This window comes from Equus quagga, chromosome 10 (assembly GCF_021613505.1).
Source record: "Equus quagga isolate Etosha38 chromosome 10, UCLA_HA_Equagga_1.0, whole genome shotgun sequence".
NCBI classification, from domain to species: domain Eukaryota; kingdom Metazoa; phylum Chordata; class Mammalia; order Perissodactyla; family Equidae; genus Equus; species Equus quagga.
The window spans coordinates 105,248,251-105,265,981 of NC_060276.1; positions in this window are offsets into that span (position 1 = coordinate 105,248,251).

The following is a 17,731-nucleotide window of genomic DNA, read 5'->3' on the forward strand; positions in this document are numbered from 1 at the left end:
TTATGAAGCCATGCAGTGACAGGCGTCCCACATATAAAATAGAGGAAGATGGGCACAGATGTTAGCTCAGGGCCAATCTTCCTCAGCAAACAGAGATGGGTTGGCGGCAGATGTTAGCTCAGGGCTAATCTTCCTCAAAAATTTTTTTAAAAAGCATTTTAAATCCATAGGTGAAGAAAAATTAACAACAAATCTGATCATCTCTCAGTTCTGAAGGACTCAAGTCAAAACACTTCAATCTCTGAGACAAGTTCATATTGTGTCTAGATGAGAAAGCAGCCTATTATTTGCATCATCTTAATCTCGCAGTAACAAAAATTCCTTAGCACATCGTCATTCTCTCCTCACTATGATCATCATAGTGATACAGGCTGCCTACACGTTCACCCATCCTACTTCTTTCCCTTGGGTTCAATGTTGTTTGGGTGCCACGTGACTGATTCTAGCAAGTGGAAAGTGGGCAGAAGTGATGTACTCCTCTCCCAGGCCTCACCATACATACCCCTCCATGAAAATCCTCAGAGATGGCTATATTATAAGACGAAAGGAACCTCGATTCCAGAGTTACACTAAGACAAGCTCTTTCAAGGCGAGTAAATTGTCCAACGGACACTAGGTTGTTAAATAACTGAGAAATAAACCTTTTTCTAGTAAGTCACTTAGATTTTAGAGTTGTTTGCCACAGCAGCATAACCTTACTTATTCTGATCATTACCATCATCAACAATTGCTATAGAATGCACTGTCAGAAACTGGAGGGCATTACTTTGAAGTTTGGGTTTTTGTCTTTCTTTTGAACTGTATTTTCACAGAGCACCGGCGGGTTTTGTGAGATTGGAAGAAAGTACAAGATAAAACTCTATGAAAAGAATAGCAAATACCATTGACCAAGCCCTTACTATTTGCCTGGCAATGTGCCAAATAATTTATAAGCAATATTTACTGGATTGCTCATAGCAACCCTATGCCAGAGGTACTATTTAATCATCATCATCTTCCTGTGAGGAACTTGGAGTCTAGATATGAGAAGAAACTTACTCACTATTCTGGAACAAGTGAGTTCCAGAGCTATGACTTGAGCTCGGGTCTTTCTTTCTCCAAAATTTCATGCTATGAACAATGGTGCTTAACTCAACTTTAAAGCTTCCAGAACAAGTCAGTTCAGCAGAAAGTAATTCTAACTAGAGGCAGAGGTTGGGAAGATTTCAGTGTTTCCCTGCCGTATTTTCCACATTTTCATTACTCTTACTCTGCCACAAGGGTTGGCTTATGGGGGCAGTACGAGATGGGAAATACCATCACTGTGGCTACTTGCCTGTGGATGCTTCATTATGGTCACTGCCAGAAAAGCTAACTCTAAAGAGATAAGAGGGAGAAAAGTCTGAGAACAGGCTCTGTGATGTACATTAAACAGCCCTTGGAATCATTCAGAGAGGCTGGCAACCCAAAGATATGTTGAGTTGCTTGTGTCTGCCTTGAATTTAAAAGCCTACTACCATTTTACAAGTGAGGATTTGAAATGCCTAAAAATGAATGTTGAGGCATTGTGGCTGTTTAGGTATTCCAAATTGCATGTAGAGCTTGATGTGTGATTGTCACTTAATAGAATTCGCAAATGACATATTTATTAGACATTGATGAATCTCAAAAGATGGAGAGGTTCAGTTAAGCATCTTGAGATTCTCAAACTCATCATTTGCACTTCTAAACATGTTAAGAGTTTCCTTTTTTAGTTTAGAAGCAAACTACTTTCTTGATGCCTTGAGTGTGTAAATTTTTGTTTACAAAACTACTTTTCATGAATTAGAGGAAGATAGGACTATATAGTCTGTGTAAAATAAAGAGCCTTTTGGGATAATATAATATAGTGAAAAAAAGAAGCATAAAAGAAGAGAAGTGAAATAGAATAGGAAAGAGACAAGAAAAATCAGAAATAGAGGCAGCGGAAGAAAATTACATCTAGAATGGGAGGAAGACATAAATAAACAATATTTTTTAAAAAGGAACATGTTCAACTATTTATAATTTCCATGAAGAAATACTGGCTAATGGCTTAAGAACATTCTACATTAAAGAGAGCTTAAGGAAAGACCGTCAGTCTGTAAATTATTATTCTTCTTATTAGAGGGGAAGATAATGATTAATAATTCAAAACAATGGATAATCCTAAAACATTCATTTTGTACTTATTTTTGAGATGCATTTAGAGGTCACTGCCTCTTATACATACCCACACAAACACATACATTCTGTGTTCCCTCTCAGTTCTTTCCCACTGTAAGCGAATGAGTATGCATGGAGGAATCCACCCCCACTCACATCCCGTATCAATACAGATAAACCATTTAAGAAGAATGGAATTATATGGTTGCCTTATAATCCTCAGTAAGCTATGAAAGTTTTCTTTTTGAAAACCAGATGAGATAACATGCCTATGGTATCTGGATGATGTTCCCTGTCAGCAAAGGGAGAAGGGAGAGAAGAGATAAAAGAGGAAGTCCCTTTAATCTGAATTACTTTGTGACTGGAAACTCACAAGCATAGCCTGGAAGGTCTGGACAGCTACTGCACTGCTGCTCATGTGGCGCTGATAAGCAATGCAGTTTATTTCCATCGTCTCGGGATAACTGTAGGAAGGCCAGCCACCCACAGGCATGGGTGAAAGGAGAAGGAAGCAAAGGCAGGAAGCCTCAGAGAATATCTCCTCTGATAATCTAGCTTTATCACCGTTTATTACCTCTGTCCTTTTTCCCAACACCATCCCCCCTTCCTTGTTACCCACCTTAGTGCACAGGTACACGAAATAGTAGTATAGCTGACTGAGAAAAAGGGATGAAGCACTTAATAGCAACAATAGAGACAAATTCCAAAATTTGCCTATGGATTTATGTCGTGTCTGGCTCAGCTCCAAGCACATAGCTGGCACACAAGATATTAGTTTTCTTCCTTTCTTATCAGCCCTGCTCTTTCTAATCACCAGTTTCCCAAGTTGGTTTATTTGAGGTTGGCATCTGGGAGTAGGTTGACTAAATATCTATACAGTCTTTTGTCTCAACAAAGCAGGCTACAGAGAAAAAAGTTTGAGAACCACAATTCCATAAAATGTGCAATAACTTATCAAAACAGGATTAGTCAGTTGGTCCTCTGTTCTTCTTCCCATTTGAAAGAATGAGAGAATAACTCTTTCCCCTTTTCTAACTCATTTCTAGTAAAAGGATTTTGTTACTGAGATATTTTGTCTCATAAAGTTGCTGCCTTGTGTTTTTCTAGAAATAAATCGACGTTAATAGTAACAAAAACAAAAACGATGACTTTCATGCATTGAGAAATTGCAGCCATTGGCCAGTAACTGAAGTAATTTTTCATATATAATCTCATTTTATACTTACAACAACTTTCAAAGAGGTTATTATTATCCCTAACTTATGACTTTCAGGTTATAATTAGATAAACTGAATGGGAACATTGGTAAATTATCAGAAAAGATGTTTAATACATTCCCAAACCCTACTAGAACTTCCATTAATCTTTACTGAAAAGCAAGTTCAAGATTGCAGTGTTGCTTTAATAAGCATGAGCAAACCATAATACAGCTGAGCTGGGGAATGTAGATGACTCATTTTACGATCACCCGCCTTTGCCTGCCTGTAGCTAACGCTATCAAGTACTTCCTTATGTTACCATTTAAACTCATCCAAATAAATTAATTGATGGAAAGATTTTGGAGATTATGTAATTACTTCCTCTGGCTCTGGTGGTGTTGCCATCTGACTTCCAGGCAGCAAGACGAGATCTAAATTAAATGCAAATAATTGTTCACAATTATGAAATGAAATGCCTGGAGAACCCCATGGTATTTTAAACAAGCTGATGTACTTGCCATCGATCAACAGTTGAGGCTTTCTAGCATGTACTTGGCTTGAGTCCCAATGATGACATTGTGCATAGCAACAAGTTCCCTTCTACATCAGAGAAAATAATTCCCAAGAATGCATTCTCAGTAAGAAGTGAACTTTTGTGGGAGTATGTACATTGAAAGTATTCTTAATTTGAGTTTGTGAGGAGTACTGGGTGGTTGATTTCAGGTCATGCAGTGACTTGTAATATAAAAGTGTACCTAGATAATCATTTAAGTAATGACATCTTGGGGACTGATCAAGAGTTTTCTCAAGAGAAAACATGTCTAGCCTTCTCTCAGGGCACTTAAGCTGGTGGGTTTTGTGTTGCTTTGTTTTAGTTTGCAGGCAAAGAAGCTATTTGTTTTTAAGATGTTTCTCAGGATCCTTGGTGATGATCTTGATGCCAAGGGATCTATCCATACCTATAATGACCACATCTAAACAATAAAAATACTTCATTGCCTTTGAACATGCTAAAAAAAAGATGCTGCATTTTCAAAAGAGACAAGGGCAGAATGATGAGGGGAAAACATAAGCCTGAAAGAAGAAAATGTTTCCAAAGAAAATGACCTTAATAGACTAACAGCTTAGATGGGTACAAAGGTTTTTATAAACACTATTAGTATTCATTTGGTATAGGTAGCAGACAGCAACAAGAATTGGAAAATAACTTGGATGTGATCACTGGAGGTACAGAGGGAGGCAAAAAACATAAGCTTCTTCCTGAGCACAAATCTCAGTGTCACCAGAGAGCACAGTGGGAATGTCCTCCTTTCCTGATTAGCAGCTATCTAATCAAGGACACAGAGTGCCTGCCAGGTCTACATACACGTCATGCTGAAAAACAGAAGGGTTAAGGCCATGGTGTTTTCAACCTATTGTATGCACCAGGTTAAGAACAATTTAAAAAGTAATTAATTGTGATAAATTTAGGGGAACAGAGGAGAGGGTAGTTCTTTTTAAATAAAGAGAAAGTCTCTTCAGAACTTGTTAAAGAAATCCAAAACCTCAACATTTATCTACAGGTAGCTAAGGTAGGAGGGCATAGGGATAAAGCAGGGGAAATCTCAAATATGCATATGCAAGTATAATTATAGATTTAAATGGAATAGTTGTTCAAAAAAATGTTCCTGTTTTTGAAGGTTAGGGACGTGTTTTTCTCTTTCCTAATGAATAATTATCTATTGTTGAAGGAATGGTTCCAGAGGAAGAAAAAGAGGCAAATTGGTTGGTTTGGGTCAGTAGGGTCTGAAAACAATAATGGAACACACTTTTGGAAAGGGGCTGGATTTGCATTTTGAGTAGTGATGACATTACAAATAAAGCTGTGCTCTTACCATTTAAATAAGTATGAGAGAGGTCAGAATTAGAATGATCTTTCTGAAATGCAGATCTGATGATATTCCTCTCCGAAGTAAAATTGGCTAATGTTCGAACTCCTTAACAATCTACTCCAAAACTTTATTCTCAGTTCCATCTCTCTTTCCCTGAATTTTGCCACATTTCCCTCCCTGACCCCTACACAAATTCACTCTATGTTTCAGCTTCTTAAAAACTCAGTCTTTTCTCAGCACACTGTGCTCTCCCATGCTTCTAAGCTTTGTACACATTGTTTCAGTGATTTTGAAATCTCCCTTCCCCTCATCTGTTTTCTATCAGAAAGCTTCTACCACTCTTTAAAGCTTTGCCAAAACTTCCAAATACAAAGTTATTCGCTCCCTATGAGAGCAGTTGTATATACCCTGTTACAATATTCATCATATATGTGTTAATTACTTATGTTCATTTCTGAATCTGATAGCAGACTTCTGACTCCTTAAGGAAAAAGACTGTGTCTTATTGATCTTTAAATCTCAAAGGACAAGTAGGTGCCAGGGAAGGCAATATAGTGCAGTAAAGAGCAAAGAGTCTGGAGTCAGAGGATTGGCTTCAAATCCCTTCTCTACTCACTAATTGTATGATCATCAGCAGGTCCCTTTGAATTTCAATTTTATCATCTACAACAATTATCATAATCCTCACTTAAATGTTATGAATATCATAATATTTACCAGATAGAATTAGATAAAACAATATATGTAAAATATAGCACATTGCCAAGCACATAGTAGTACTTGGTAAATTATAGCTATTTTTATTACTACAATAAATGTTTGAGGAGAGACAATTGTGCTATTGTATCTTCCTCAGGATGAAAAGGTAGAAAAATGAAGCAGTGATTTAAAAAAAAGTCAATGTTTTAGGCTCACTTCTATTGAAGTGAGAATATTGGATTTGAATCAAAAAGGAATTATAAAGCAAGATTATGAGACTAAAGCCCAGACATTTAAAATGTGCAGGACAAAAATGCCAAATAATGTTGTTAGTTACTAATTAGATGAATTTAAAAATAACTCTCTTTGCATTACAAAAGTGTATTAAAAGGGAATAGGAAGGAAAACAAAAATATTTGTTTACTGACACATATCTTGTTGCAAACACATTCACACACCTTATCTCTGTTAATCCTCTCTGAAAGGAGATGTCATCTTCATTTTACAGATGGGGAAACAGGTTCAGGAAAGTTAAGTTACTTCCTCAAATAACTTGCTTCAGAATGTCTGATAGAATCCCGACCCAAATCTATGAGCCATGTTCATTCACTCATTCATTCGTTCATAGAAACAAATGTTTATTAAGCTCCTACGTTGTTCTAGGTCTTGGGGAGGGCGTAGAGGATAAAACAAACAAGACCCCTGACCCCAGGGAGCTTACATTTTAGAGAGTGGAGACGTAAAATAAGTTCATTAAGAATAAACAAGATTAATACAGTAAAGAGTGATGACAGAGGTACAACCACGTTAGACTGGATTGTCTAAGAAGGCCTCTCTAAGAGGTGGCACTTGGCTGAGACTTGAATGATGAGAAAGCACAAAGAATATTCCAGGAAAAGTAAGAAATGCTAAGACTCTGAGGCAGAAATAAGCTTATTTAGTTAGAATATCAGACAGAAAAAAAAGATGGCAGAAAACCCATGTTCTTCCATTATATTGCACCAAAAAGAAACAGGAATAAAGATGGTCAAGAAACCTAGAAAAGAGCTAGTGCTGTGTGCAGAAATGTAAATGGAAGGCGTGAAGCAAGATGTCGCTAAAACAGGGCCACCTCTAGGTTGTGGTCCTCAGCCTTAAAGATGCAGAAACTACATATATAAAGGCCTTCAAGCAGAACATTTGGTGAGACTTGCCCACAATGATACTACATTTAAGCTGGGGTCTGTAAACTGAAATACCAATCTCTTGTGTTGCAGTGTGAAATATCACTGCCCAGCTCTCTCCTAGTGGATATTTGACTGTGGTCGTAGAGCAAATGCATTTTCTCCCTATTGTCATATTACATGGGAAAGCAAATTACTATTATCAGGCTTCTTTGTGAATAAGGAATCAGAGCAAGGAGAAAAGAAGTGACTCAAAGATTTCCCACATCAATCTCAGATGGTCCATTACAGGGATATTCTTGCCAGATGGGCAAAAGTGTAGCATTTGCTTTGCTTGGGCCTCTCTCTGCTGTTCAGCATTTAGAAAAGCTTGAATAGCACTGGCTTCTCAAGTGCTCCTTTTCCTCCTTGTATTCCTAGTGTCTGCCTAGCATATCCCGAGGCTCAAAGACAATCTCAGATAATGATTGAAGAGAAAATGAATTAATGAATGACCTCTTCTGATTCATACTCTCTTTTTTTTAATATTTCTTCTTTCCTTTGAAACAATCTTTTTCTGATCAAGAAACTATATTCTGTGCCTTAAAGTGACTTCGCATTTCTCTCTTCTAATCCCGTGTGTGCTTGTATGTATGATGTTCAGGCTGAATTCTGAGCTAAGAAATTCACATTTGAGAGAAAAACAGAATAGACAGTCTGGTAGGCATTATAGCCCAGGAGAATTATCTATGCAAAATAAAGGAAAGACCACTCAATTAAGGAGGATGTCATGCTTCTCAGAAGTTCTTTGGGTTTATTTATATATTTTTAATCTTTACAAGCTGACCCTTTACATAGATCCTGCGTGAGTGCCCATAAGTTTCTTAAAATAACAGCGGTCTTGGCATGATCTTGGACTTTCAAGGATCATAGGATGGTCTCTGTGTAGAGTTACACATTATGTCTTCAAGTGAACTTTAAACTTTCAAATATATTAGGTCTGCAATCAAGTAGAAAGAAATTTAGACTTCTGTCCAACCTAAAAAGACCATATAATATAAGTAGCAATTACTTTGCATAAGACTGTTGTTTTGATTCCCTTACTCAACTTACATCTAGATGTAAGACCCTTCAGGGAGTGTGATGCCTTTTGAGGTCATACTGTGGTCTTGGAAACACAACTGTATTGTGAATGAAACCATGTTGTTCAGGCACTTTAACTCCTAAGCTTTCTATTTCTTAATGATCACTCCACTTACTGATTTTTCTCAGAAGACTGTGGGTGGTTACTCATATCCAACAGGGAAATTATTTAGGGCTTTTTATTTTCTCCTTTCCTTCAAAATACTTATTTAAAAGATAGCAGACACATATGATAGCTAGAAATGCCCTGAGACAAACTTCTGTTTAATGTTATTTGCTTATCTTTTGTAAGATTCCTTAGAGTACACTTCAGACTCCCTACAAGGGTATAACCAATGTATTGATTATTTTAATCCCTGGAGATGAAATGGTAATTACTCTAGTGAGTTGAAGGTCTTCAACTGGTGATAGCCTATTTCCATGTGTCTCTAGTATCCAATCAAACTAGTACTTCAGGATTTCTTCTATCTTAAGGATTTAGGCACTGTTTCTATCATTCTTTTTGCCAGTTTCTGTTCATTTTAAGGAATTTTAACTTCCTCTTTAATATTCTTTAATCATATTTTCATCTTCTGACTTCACTCTTTATTAAAATAAAATGTAATTGTGCCTTCTTTTCTAGCCACATTCTTAAATATGTGTGTCCAATGTGTTTTGCATGGAGAAGAAGCAACATACAACACACACAAACACAAACACACCCAAAGGTCTTTGGTATCTGGAATTAAATGTTATCCTTACAAGTATCTCCCTTAAAGGCCCTTTGTACATTTTGAAAAGAGAGACAAAACAATTTCAAGCAGCTATGTAAATATGTCAAGTAAAAATGAAACTATTATTTATTTGTAGAGGCATTTACCATATTTAGATGCATAAACATTTGACTATTTCTAGTCTGTCTTCAAACTGAATGACAAATTTCTTCCAAAGACCACAGAATAATTATTATAGGGGATGTTTTCAGTGGATATGTCTCAAAATGAAAAAGGGTATTTGAAGGGCAGTTTAACTCTTGAGCAAATATTGAGAATCTTTCAAATAATCTAAGGAAGGAGAAAAATCATCCCTGACCATAAATCTGTTGGGAAAAAAATCCTTTTCAATTCCATCACTGTGTGATACATTAATGGATCTGAGAGAGAAGCAAAACATAATAATTAAAGAAAAAAAGAAGGGCAAATTAAAGAATTCCAGTAATACTAGTGTCGAAATGGGTATGTTGGCTGAAGCAAGGCAGAATTCTAAATAAATGATTTTGTAATGGACCCATCTGTCTGCTTTGCAAAACCACCCTGTAACTGACCACAAATTTTTGTGTGTTGGACTAAGAAGAACTTAAGGAACTGGAATTTCCCATGAGCAATAGATAAACACTCTTTGTTCTCATTCGTCTTGAATTATAATTGATCATGACGGCTTGAAGAGTCTTGGTGAATAATTTCCAAGTCCAGGCTGCCTAATTCCAAAGGATAATACTAGCAATGCATCCATTCATTTGCTTTGTGTCTTCCCTCTTTTGCAAACCAAAGTCAATCGCCTGTATTTAGTTATCCTAATGAACTGAGTCTCATATCCAATCACAATTACAAGTGATGTACGTAGCTTTGTAGAACATAAGAAACATTTGCATGGTGCAAATAAACCAACACCTTCTTATATGTTTCGGTTTATAGGACTTCCTTCTGTGTTCTCCCAGTGCCTCTCCTTATCATCATTTAGTCAACCATAGTCATACAGCACCTATGTGCTACTGTGTTGTCTTCTGTAAGATTCCTCAGAATATATGTACCTTGTTGTATGCTAGTGCTAGGATCTCAAAGGTAAGAAAACATGTTTGCCACCCCAGAGGAGCTACCTGTGTAGTGAGAAAGGCAGACATGCAAACATATAATTATAACAAAGTATTAACTGGTAGTAAAATGAAGTTAGATATAAGGTCCTATGAGCACATGGAAGAGTTCCAAAGAAAGATCTAAAAGAGAAATGATGTGCTAGATTTGTTTTAGGTCTGCAATATAATAATAACAATAGCTGCAATTTATTGAGTGCTTAATACATTTTAGACACAGTGCTAAGCACCTAATATGATTCGTTTTATTTGATCTTTTTAATGACCCAGGAGATTGATATTATCATTTCCTCTATTTACATATGAAAAAATTTGAGCATAGAGAATTTAGGTAAGATTCTCACGGTCACACAGCTAATCAGTGAAGCCAAGGCTTGGGTCAAGAAATCTATCCATTGTCAAGGCCTTGTTCTTTCTTAATTTTTTTTTATTTTGATATAATTTTACTCTTAAACATTGGAAGAATAGTACAAAGAATTCCCATATATCCTTATCTAGGTTCCCCAATTGTTAATATTTTATCATATTTGCTATACCATTCTCTCCCCCTCTCAAAAGATAAATGAATAAACAGATAGATAGATAGATTTATAGTTTTTCCTCTGCATCAGTTGATAGTAAGTTTCAGGCCTGATATACCATTATCTCTGCTATAGACTGAATGTGCCCCCCCAAAGTTCTTATGTTAAATATTAATCCCCAATGTGATGGTATTAGAAGATAGGGCCTCTAGGATGTCATTAGGTCATGAGAGTGGAGCCCTCATGAACAGGATTAGTGCCCTTATGAAAGAGACCCCAGAGAGCTCCATGGTCCCTTCTGCCAAGTGAGGACGCAGCCAGAAGGTGGCCATCTGTGAACCAGGAAGCTCACCCTCACCAGACACCAAATTGGCTGGTGCCTTAATCTTGGATTTCCCAGCCTCCAGAATTGTGAGAAATAAATGTCTGTTGTTAAAGCCGCCCAGTTTACAGTATTTTTATTACAGTAGCCTGAAATGACTAAAACAATCTCTAAATACTTCAGGGTTTATTTCCAAAATGACAAGGACACTTTCCTATGTAATCACATTTCAACCACCAAAATCAGGAAATTAACATTGATACAACACTACCATCTAATCAACAGACCTTATTAAAATTCTGCTAATTGTCCCAATAATGTGCTTCATAGTAAAAAAAAAAATTATTTTCTTCTGTTCTAAGAGCCAATCAATCCAGAATCATGTGTCTCATTTAGTTGTCTTGTCTCTTTGGTCTCCTTTAATCTGATCCGGTTCCTCAGCCTTTCTTTGTCTTTCATGACTGACATTTTTGAAGAGCATAGGCCAGTTATTTTGAGGACTATCTTTCAATTTGTGTTTGTCTAATGTTTCCTCATGATTAGATTCAGGTTGTTCATTTTTGGCTGAAATACCACAAAAGGGATATTGTGTCCTTCTCAAGTGCATTGTATCAGGAAACCATGATGTCAGTTTGTCTTATTCCTGGTGATATTAACTTTAATCACTTGGTGAAGGTGATGTCCACCTGCAAAGTTACTATTATTCCATTTATAATTAATAAGTATTTCATGGGAATATATAAATATCCTGTTCCTCAACAAATATTCACCCATTAGTTTTAGTGTGATGATTCTTGCCTGAATTAATTATTACTATTAAGGTTACTAAATGGTAATTTTCTAATTCCGTCATTTTGTCTCCATTCATTAGTTGGCATTCTACTGTAATGAAGAGCTTTCCCTTCTCCCCTATTCATTTTTATATTTACCTCATTGTTTATATTTGTATAGAACCATGAATTTATATTTTATCAGTGAGTTATAATTTGTTACTGTCGTAATTTACTTTACTGCTCCAATTGTCCCAGATTTGGCCAAAGATATCCCCTTTAAGCTTGTTCCTGTGTTCTATGAACATGTCTCAATCATTCTTTGAACATCTCTTTACTTTCTGGCACCACAAAATATTCCAGGTCTACCTTATACTTTCCCTGCCCTAGCCGTGGAATCAACCATTTTTCCAAGGTAGGCTTTTATTCTTAATTTCTCTTTCTGGCCACTCACTAGCTCTTATTTTTATGCATATATAAATATGAGTATACAGATATTTTAATATCCAAAAATCTCTTTTAAACAGCCTTTTTCACAACTACTACAATAATAATAAAAACTCACTAAGCTAGCTTGAAGTCACTGTATAAGTCCCTAAAATGCCTTCTAAATCCCCTAAAAAAGGATTATTTGGGTCCTTGGGAAGATAAAAGAAAAGATGAAGAAAAGGCGAGCAAGAAAGGAAAAGAAAGAAAAAAACAAGTCATAGAAGCAGATTTTTTTCAGTACCTTTTCTGTGTCAGGCACCAGGATAAATACTTTCACGTGTAACTTCTCATTATATCTCTGAAACAATTTGTCAGAGTAGAGATTATGATCCTCACTTAATAGATAAGAGAACAGAGGTTCAGGATTTCAATGACTTGCTCTAACCTACACAGTAAGGCAGAGGACTAGGAATTGAACCAATCTAGATCTTATTTTAAACCAATCTTCCTCTACCCAATGCTGCCTCTATACAATTTTAATGCTAATCCATATCTTATGTTCTATTTTTGTAATTGGCCATCCCTCTACAGCTTACATAGTAGCTCTTTACCCATTTCCCAAATACCAGAACACCTTATGCTCAGACAGATGATAAAGACTTTCCTTAGCTCTAAGGACAACCTGTTACAACAAACGTCTTTCGTTGAATTAGATTCACCACCTGCTTTTTGAGTGAGCTTTGTTTTCTGAACTGTGAGGCACAGTACCATAGAACTACTTGACATGTAACAGACAGACTTTATTCAGCAGGCTATTATTAATGCCTCTTGTAATAAACACTAGGAGTCTCCATTTTTTAAAGACTATAAAATTTGGGGGGGAAGGAAATGCAGTTCACTCATCAGTAGACAATTTGAGAGAATAGGGAATTTTTATTTCTCTAACAGGGCAGAACTAAAACGTCTTATTATATAGCAAAACAAGGTAATGGTTATGGTGTTTATTCTGTGCATGAATTGATTACAGATCAAAACCAAGATGCATCTACAGGTATGTCCTAGCAAGTTAAAACAGTCAGGATTCAGGCAGTGTTATGTGAAACCTTTGGTGAAATATGAAGAAATATTTCGTAATAGAGCAACTAGTAATAGAGCATAGTTAATGTTTGCACATTCTAAACAGTACATCCACATCTCAAAATAACCTTGTGAAGGAGACTGGGTGCATCACCTCATCCTCATTTTACAGGGGAGGAATATTGAGGTTCAGAGAGATGAAGTGACCTGCCTAAGATCTCACAGCTAATAAACTGGCAGTTGATACTCAAATCCTGCCTAGTGCTCTTTATACCACACCATGATTAAACTCCTGCAAATTAGATTTTTGCTAGAATCTCTCTGGGCTTAATCAAGTCAATGTGAGCTGATGGCAAAATAAAGGAAATCCATTCCCACTTTATTTTTTGAAGCCTCTTAGTAAAAGATGGAAGAAGCGATGTGGGGCCCTTTATTCCATTATTTTAGTAAAAATTATGTTTTGTTTTTGAGTAGACCACAATATAATGTATGAAATACATTCTTGGCCAAATTAATAGCATCGTATCAGAATTTGTTTTGCCTCTGATGTTATGTAATAAATTGTTTCACTGTAGCAATCAAGTAACCTCTTCTATCATGTGAATAGGGATAAATATAAACCCAACAATAAGTAGGAGAGAACTGAAGGGGCATCATGGAATTCAAGAGTTTCCCTACACACACACGCGCACACACACACACACACACACAAACACATACACCACCACTACCACACTACATTAAGGTTACTAATTGGCACTTATGACACAAGGAGGTTTAGGTGAGAATCATTTTATCATATGATGGAAAATGTTATGCAGATATTATGGCCATTATGTACAGAACTTATGACTAAATTCTTAAACTAAATATAATAATCCCTATCATGTATTGCTTATCTTATATGTGTCAACCAGAACACAAGATGTTTTATTGTCACTTTATCATTTATTATTAAAACTAATCTATTGTGATGTACATGTTTATTACTACCTTTTGGATAAGAATACTGAAGCTCAGGCCACACTGCTGATAATCAGGGAAGCCAGGATTAGAATCTCATTGTGTTGAAAGCCAAAGCCCACTCCCTCGACAACTTGGCCATATCCCACAATTAAAATGTTGTAGACATTATGGTAGATAGGAGTCTATTTATTGACTCCCAATCCTTCTTCACGTAGGAAGTTAGTGAATTACCTCCACCTAGGAGTGCTTCGGTCTCTCTTTCAGTTATCTTCCATCTTTATGTGTTGCCATTTTCCTTCTCTTTTATCTTCTGCAGCAAAGACTTGATATTCCTTTTTTAGTAACCTTGTCTCCAGTTATTCCTTTTCCAGTTATTTGGACTTTGCTGCTGTGTCCCTCTCTTCTGTTCTTGCACACATGCTCTTCCATTCTGTCGTTTCTCTCTCCTGATGATTTATTTTCATCTTCTGGTCATTATTGTTGTGGCTCCCTGGTACACTGCGCTCCATTTCTATCACTTGGCCCTTGATGCATTATCTGTTTTTTGATGTCATGTTTCATGTAGTTGTCCTATGACATTCACACCCATGAAAATTTGCTTTCTCTTCTATGGGCAAATTCTTAGAATCTATCCATAATTAATCTTCTGGAAAGTTAAAAACTTACTTAGCTTCATCTACTCCATCTCTTTGATTTGGGGAGCAATACAATGGCCACCAGGCACTGTGCCCACGAGAGGACCATTTCCTTAGAACAGTAGTTCTGAAACTCCCACTCCCAGAGTTTCTTATTTAATAGGTCTTGGGGGGAGGGGTAGAGCAGGTCTTGAGACCTTGCTTTTCTAACACATTCCCAGATGCTGTTTGTACTACAGGTCCAGAGACCACGCTTTGAAAACCACTGCCTTAGACCAAGGGGAAAAAAGAAAGCCAATCTTCCATATTCCCATCTCATAGTATTCTTGTTGAGAACTCAGCTGTTTGATAATTTTTTAAATCATCTACCATTTCTCAGTACATTCATAGGTAATGAGTATAAAAAGATAAAAAAGCCTTTATTATTTCAAGGAATTCACCACTTTGATAGGAGACACATATGTAAATAAACGCAATAGAGAATGATAAAGACTATGACAGTGGTAAAACAAGACACAGTCATAGGACAGAGAGATGGTGGTGACTTCTTTCCTTAGAGATTGCATAAGACTTTATTAAGTGGGGTTAACAGCTAAAAAGAGCTTTCAGAGGATGTACAGGAGGCACAGTCTAGGTAAATAGAAGCGTGTTCAAAGCCACAGAAATATAATATTTGGGGAGTTGGAGGGAATTAGTAGGTTTTTTGATATTTTAGTGTTGAATGAGGTGGACATACTAAAAGAGATATTAAAGGGATATGATTGAACAAATAGTGAGATTGGGCTTTGTGTGTGATCTAACATGTCTTTTTCCTAGAGTTCAGAGAATGATTTCAGTGTTTCTATCAATTGAGAGCATTATTAGACTTGAGTTTTAGAAGCATCGCTGTGAAAGATGGTTGGGAAGAAGAAAGAACATGTGACAAATAGAAAACGTGGAGACCCTTGAATCAAAAGAGAGAGACTCATAAACTAGGATACCAAATATTTTTATACTAGGGAAATTTCTGTTTAATTTGGAAATACTCTGTAGGCATTGTATTGCAATGATTTCTTTATATGCCTGTCTTACACGGTACACTGAAAGAAATCCCTGGTTATGTTTGTATTATCAGTACCTGTGGTAGTGCCTGGCTTTAGTAAGAGTTCAAAAAATGTTGTCTGAATGAATAAATAAATTAATGAAAACCAGTATATTGTTTATTTTCCTTTGGATTTCAATCCCTTCCTCTATAAAAAGGGGATGTAAGGATTTATTTCATTCTCCCCAGAATGTGACAAATGAATGGATGAATATTAATAAAGTGATATGTGCTTATTAGGAAGCAAGTAGAAATGGGTGGCTTTCTGGTGATGGGATTTATCACACAAATGATAACCAGTTGAACCTTCATTTATTTGAATAAATTTCTGAAATTATCTCCAAATTGCTTTGGTAAAGATAGCTGGACTGAATTAAAAGTGTTATTACAGAAGACTTCAAATCTCCATTAATTCTTTTGTGCAAGTAGGCTAATTTGCAGAAGATTTATCCATTCCTGTATGAAACCAAGGCACTGCTGGTTGTGTCAGATAATTTTCTCAATTACATCTCTAGGCAATTAAATAAATTACAAAAAATAGTCCATTGCTTTTGGAAACTCCCATTCTAAGAGGAGTAAAATTCTTACCCATAAAAGACTAAGTATTACTGGTCTAAAAAGAAATTTAAAAAATAACTACTTTTAATCTTATCTAGTTACTTTCCTGATCACTCCTTTCCCTAACACTCTAGCATTGAAGACCAAGACATTTTCATGCTCCTGTTATTTTTATTTATTCTTTCTAATAGGAGTATAAAAGTTCAAAAAACCAGATTCTAAATACCAAAAAGAAATAACAAAATAAGAACCATATTTGGACACATGCTATGGATATTTCTGAACTCAAAAGATAGCATCCTAGAAAAAAGGTGGTTACATAATAAAGAAGGAGAATTAGACTTTTATTTTTTTCCAACAGGGGATGCTAGTTGGCAATGATGAAATGTCTTCAAAAGTATGAGGGCAAAGGATTTAGAACCTTGAATTCTAGACCCATTTAATCATGGGTTAAAAAAAGTGATTCTTAAACATGAAAAGGATTTGGAAAATACATTAGATGCACTCTTTTCCTGAAAAATAAAATGACTGGAAGATATGGTCTAGCAAAACTAAAAAAGAAACAAAAAGAGAGGGAGACATCAGATTAAGAAACAGTGTGACCAGAAAAACCAGCAAAGTCCATCCTTAAGCTGAAACCATTATTTCTCACTGGAGGTGCTATGGGCATTTTGGGTGAGCAACTGCTTGTTTTGTAGACTATTCTGCCTATTGCAAAATGCCTAGCGTCTATGATCCCCAATATTAAAGAAAGAATTCTGAGAACAATAGGGATATAACATTTTTTAAAAAGTCAGTAGAGAACTGGAACAATAATTCCAGGTATGGGAGAAAGGGGGTTACAGATGATGTTTATTGTGGTACTTTATTATGATATCAATATTATCTCAATGAAAAAGATACAAACATGACAAAAGGCAGAAAAATGTAAAGTATATATCACTCTAACCCTCATTCTCTCTTCCCAGTTTTCAACTTTTTTACATGCTGCCAGAACAAATTTATGAATGGGAGCGTATTATATACATACATTCATCTACAGCTTCCTTTTTTCACTTATTTTACCTAGAGTATATTTCCAAATCATTACAAAAATGTACATCTAACTTGTTTTTCTTTTTTTTGCTCATGATTTTTTTAATGTTATCTTATAAAACACATGCATGGAAAACAGATGAAAAAAGAATTTTCATAGAATATGCGAAAAGCTACTTACTGGCTATGATCGGATCATAAATGAGAGGCACTTGGTGTCACCTAGGAACTGAAGATGGCTTCCTGGAAGAGCCAAGGCCTAAGCAGAGGT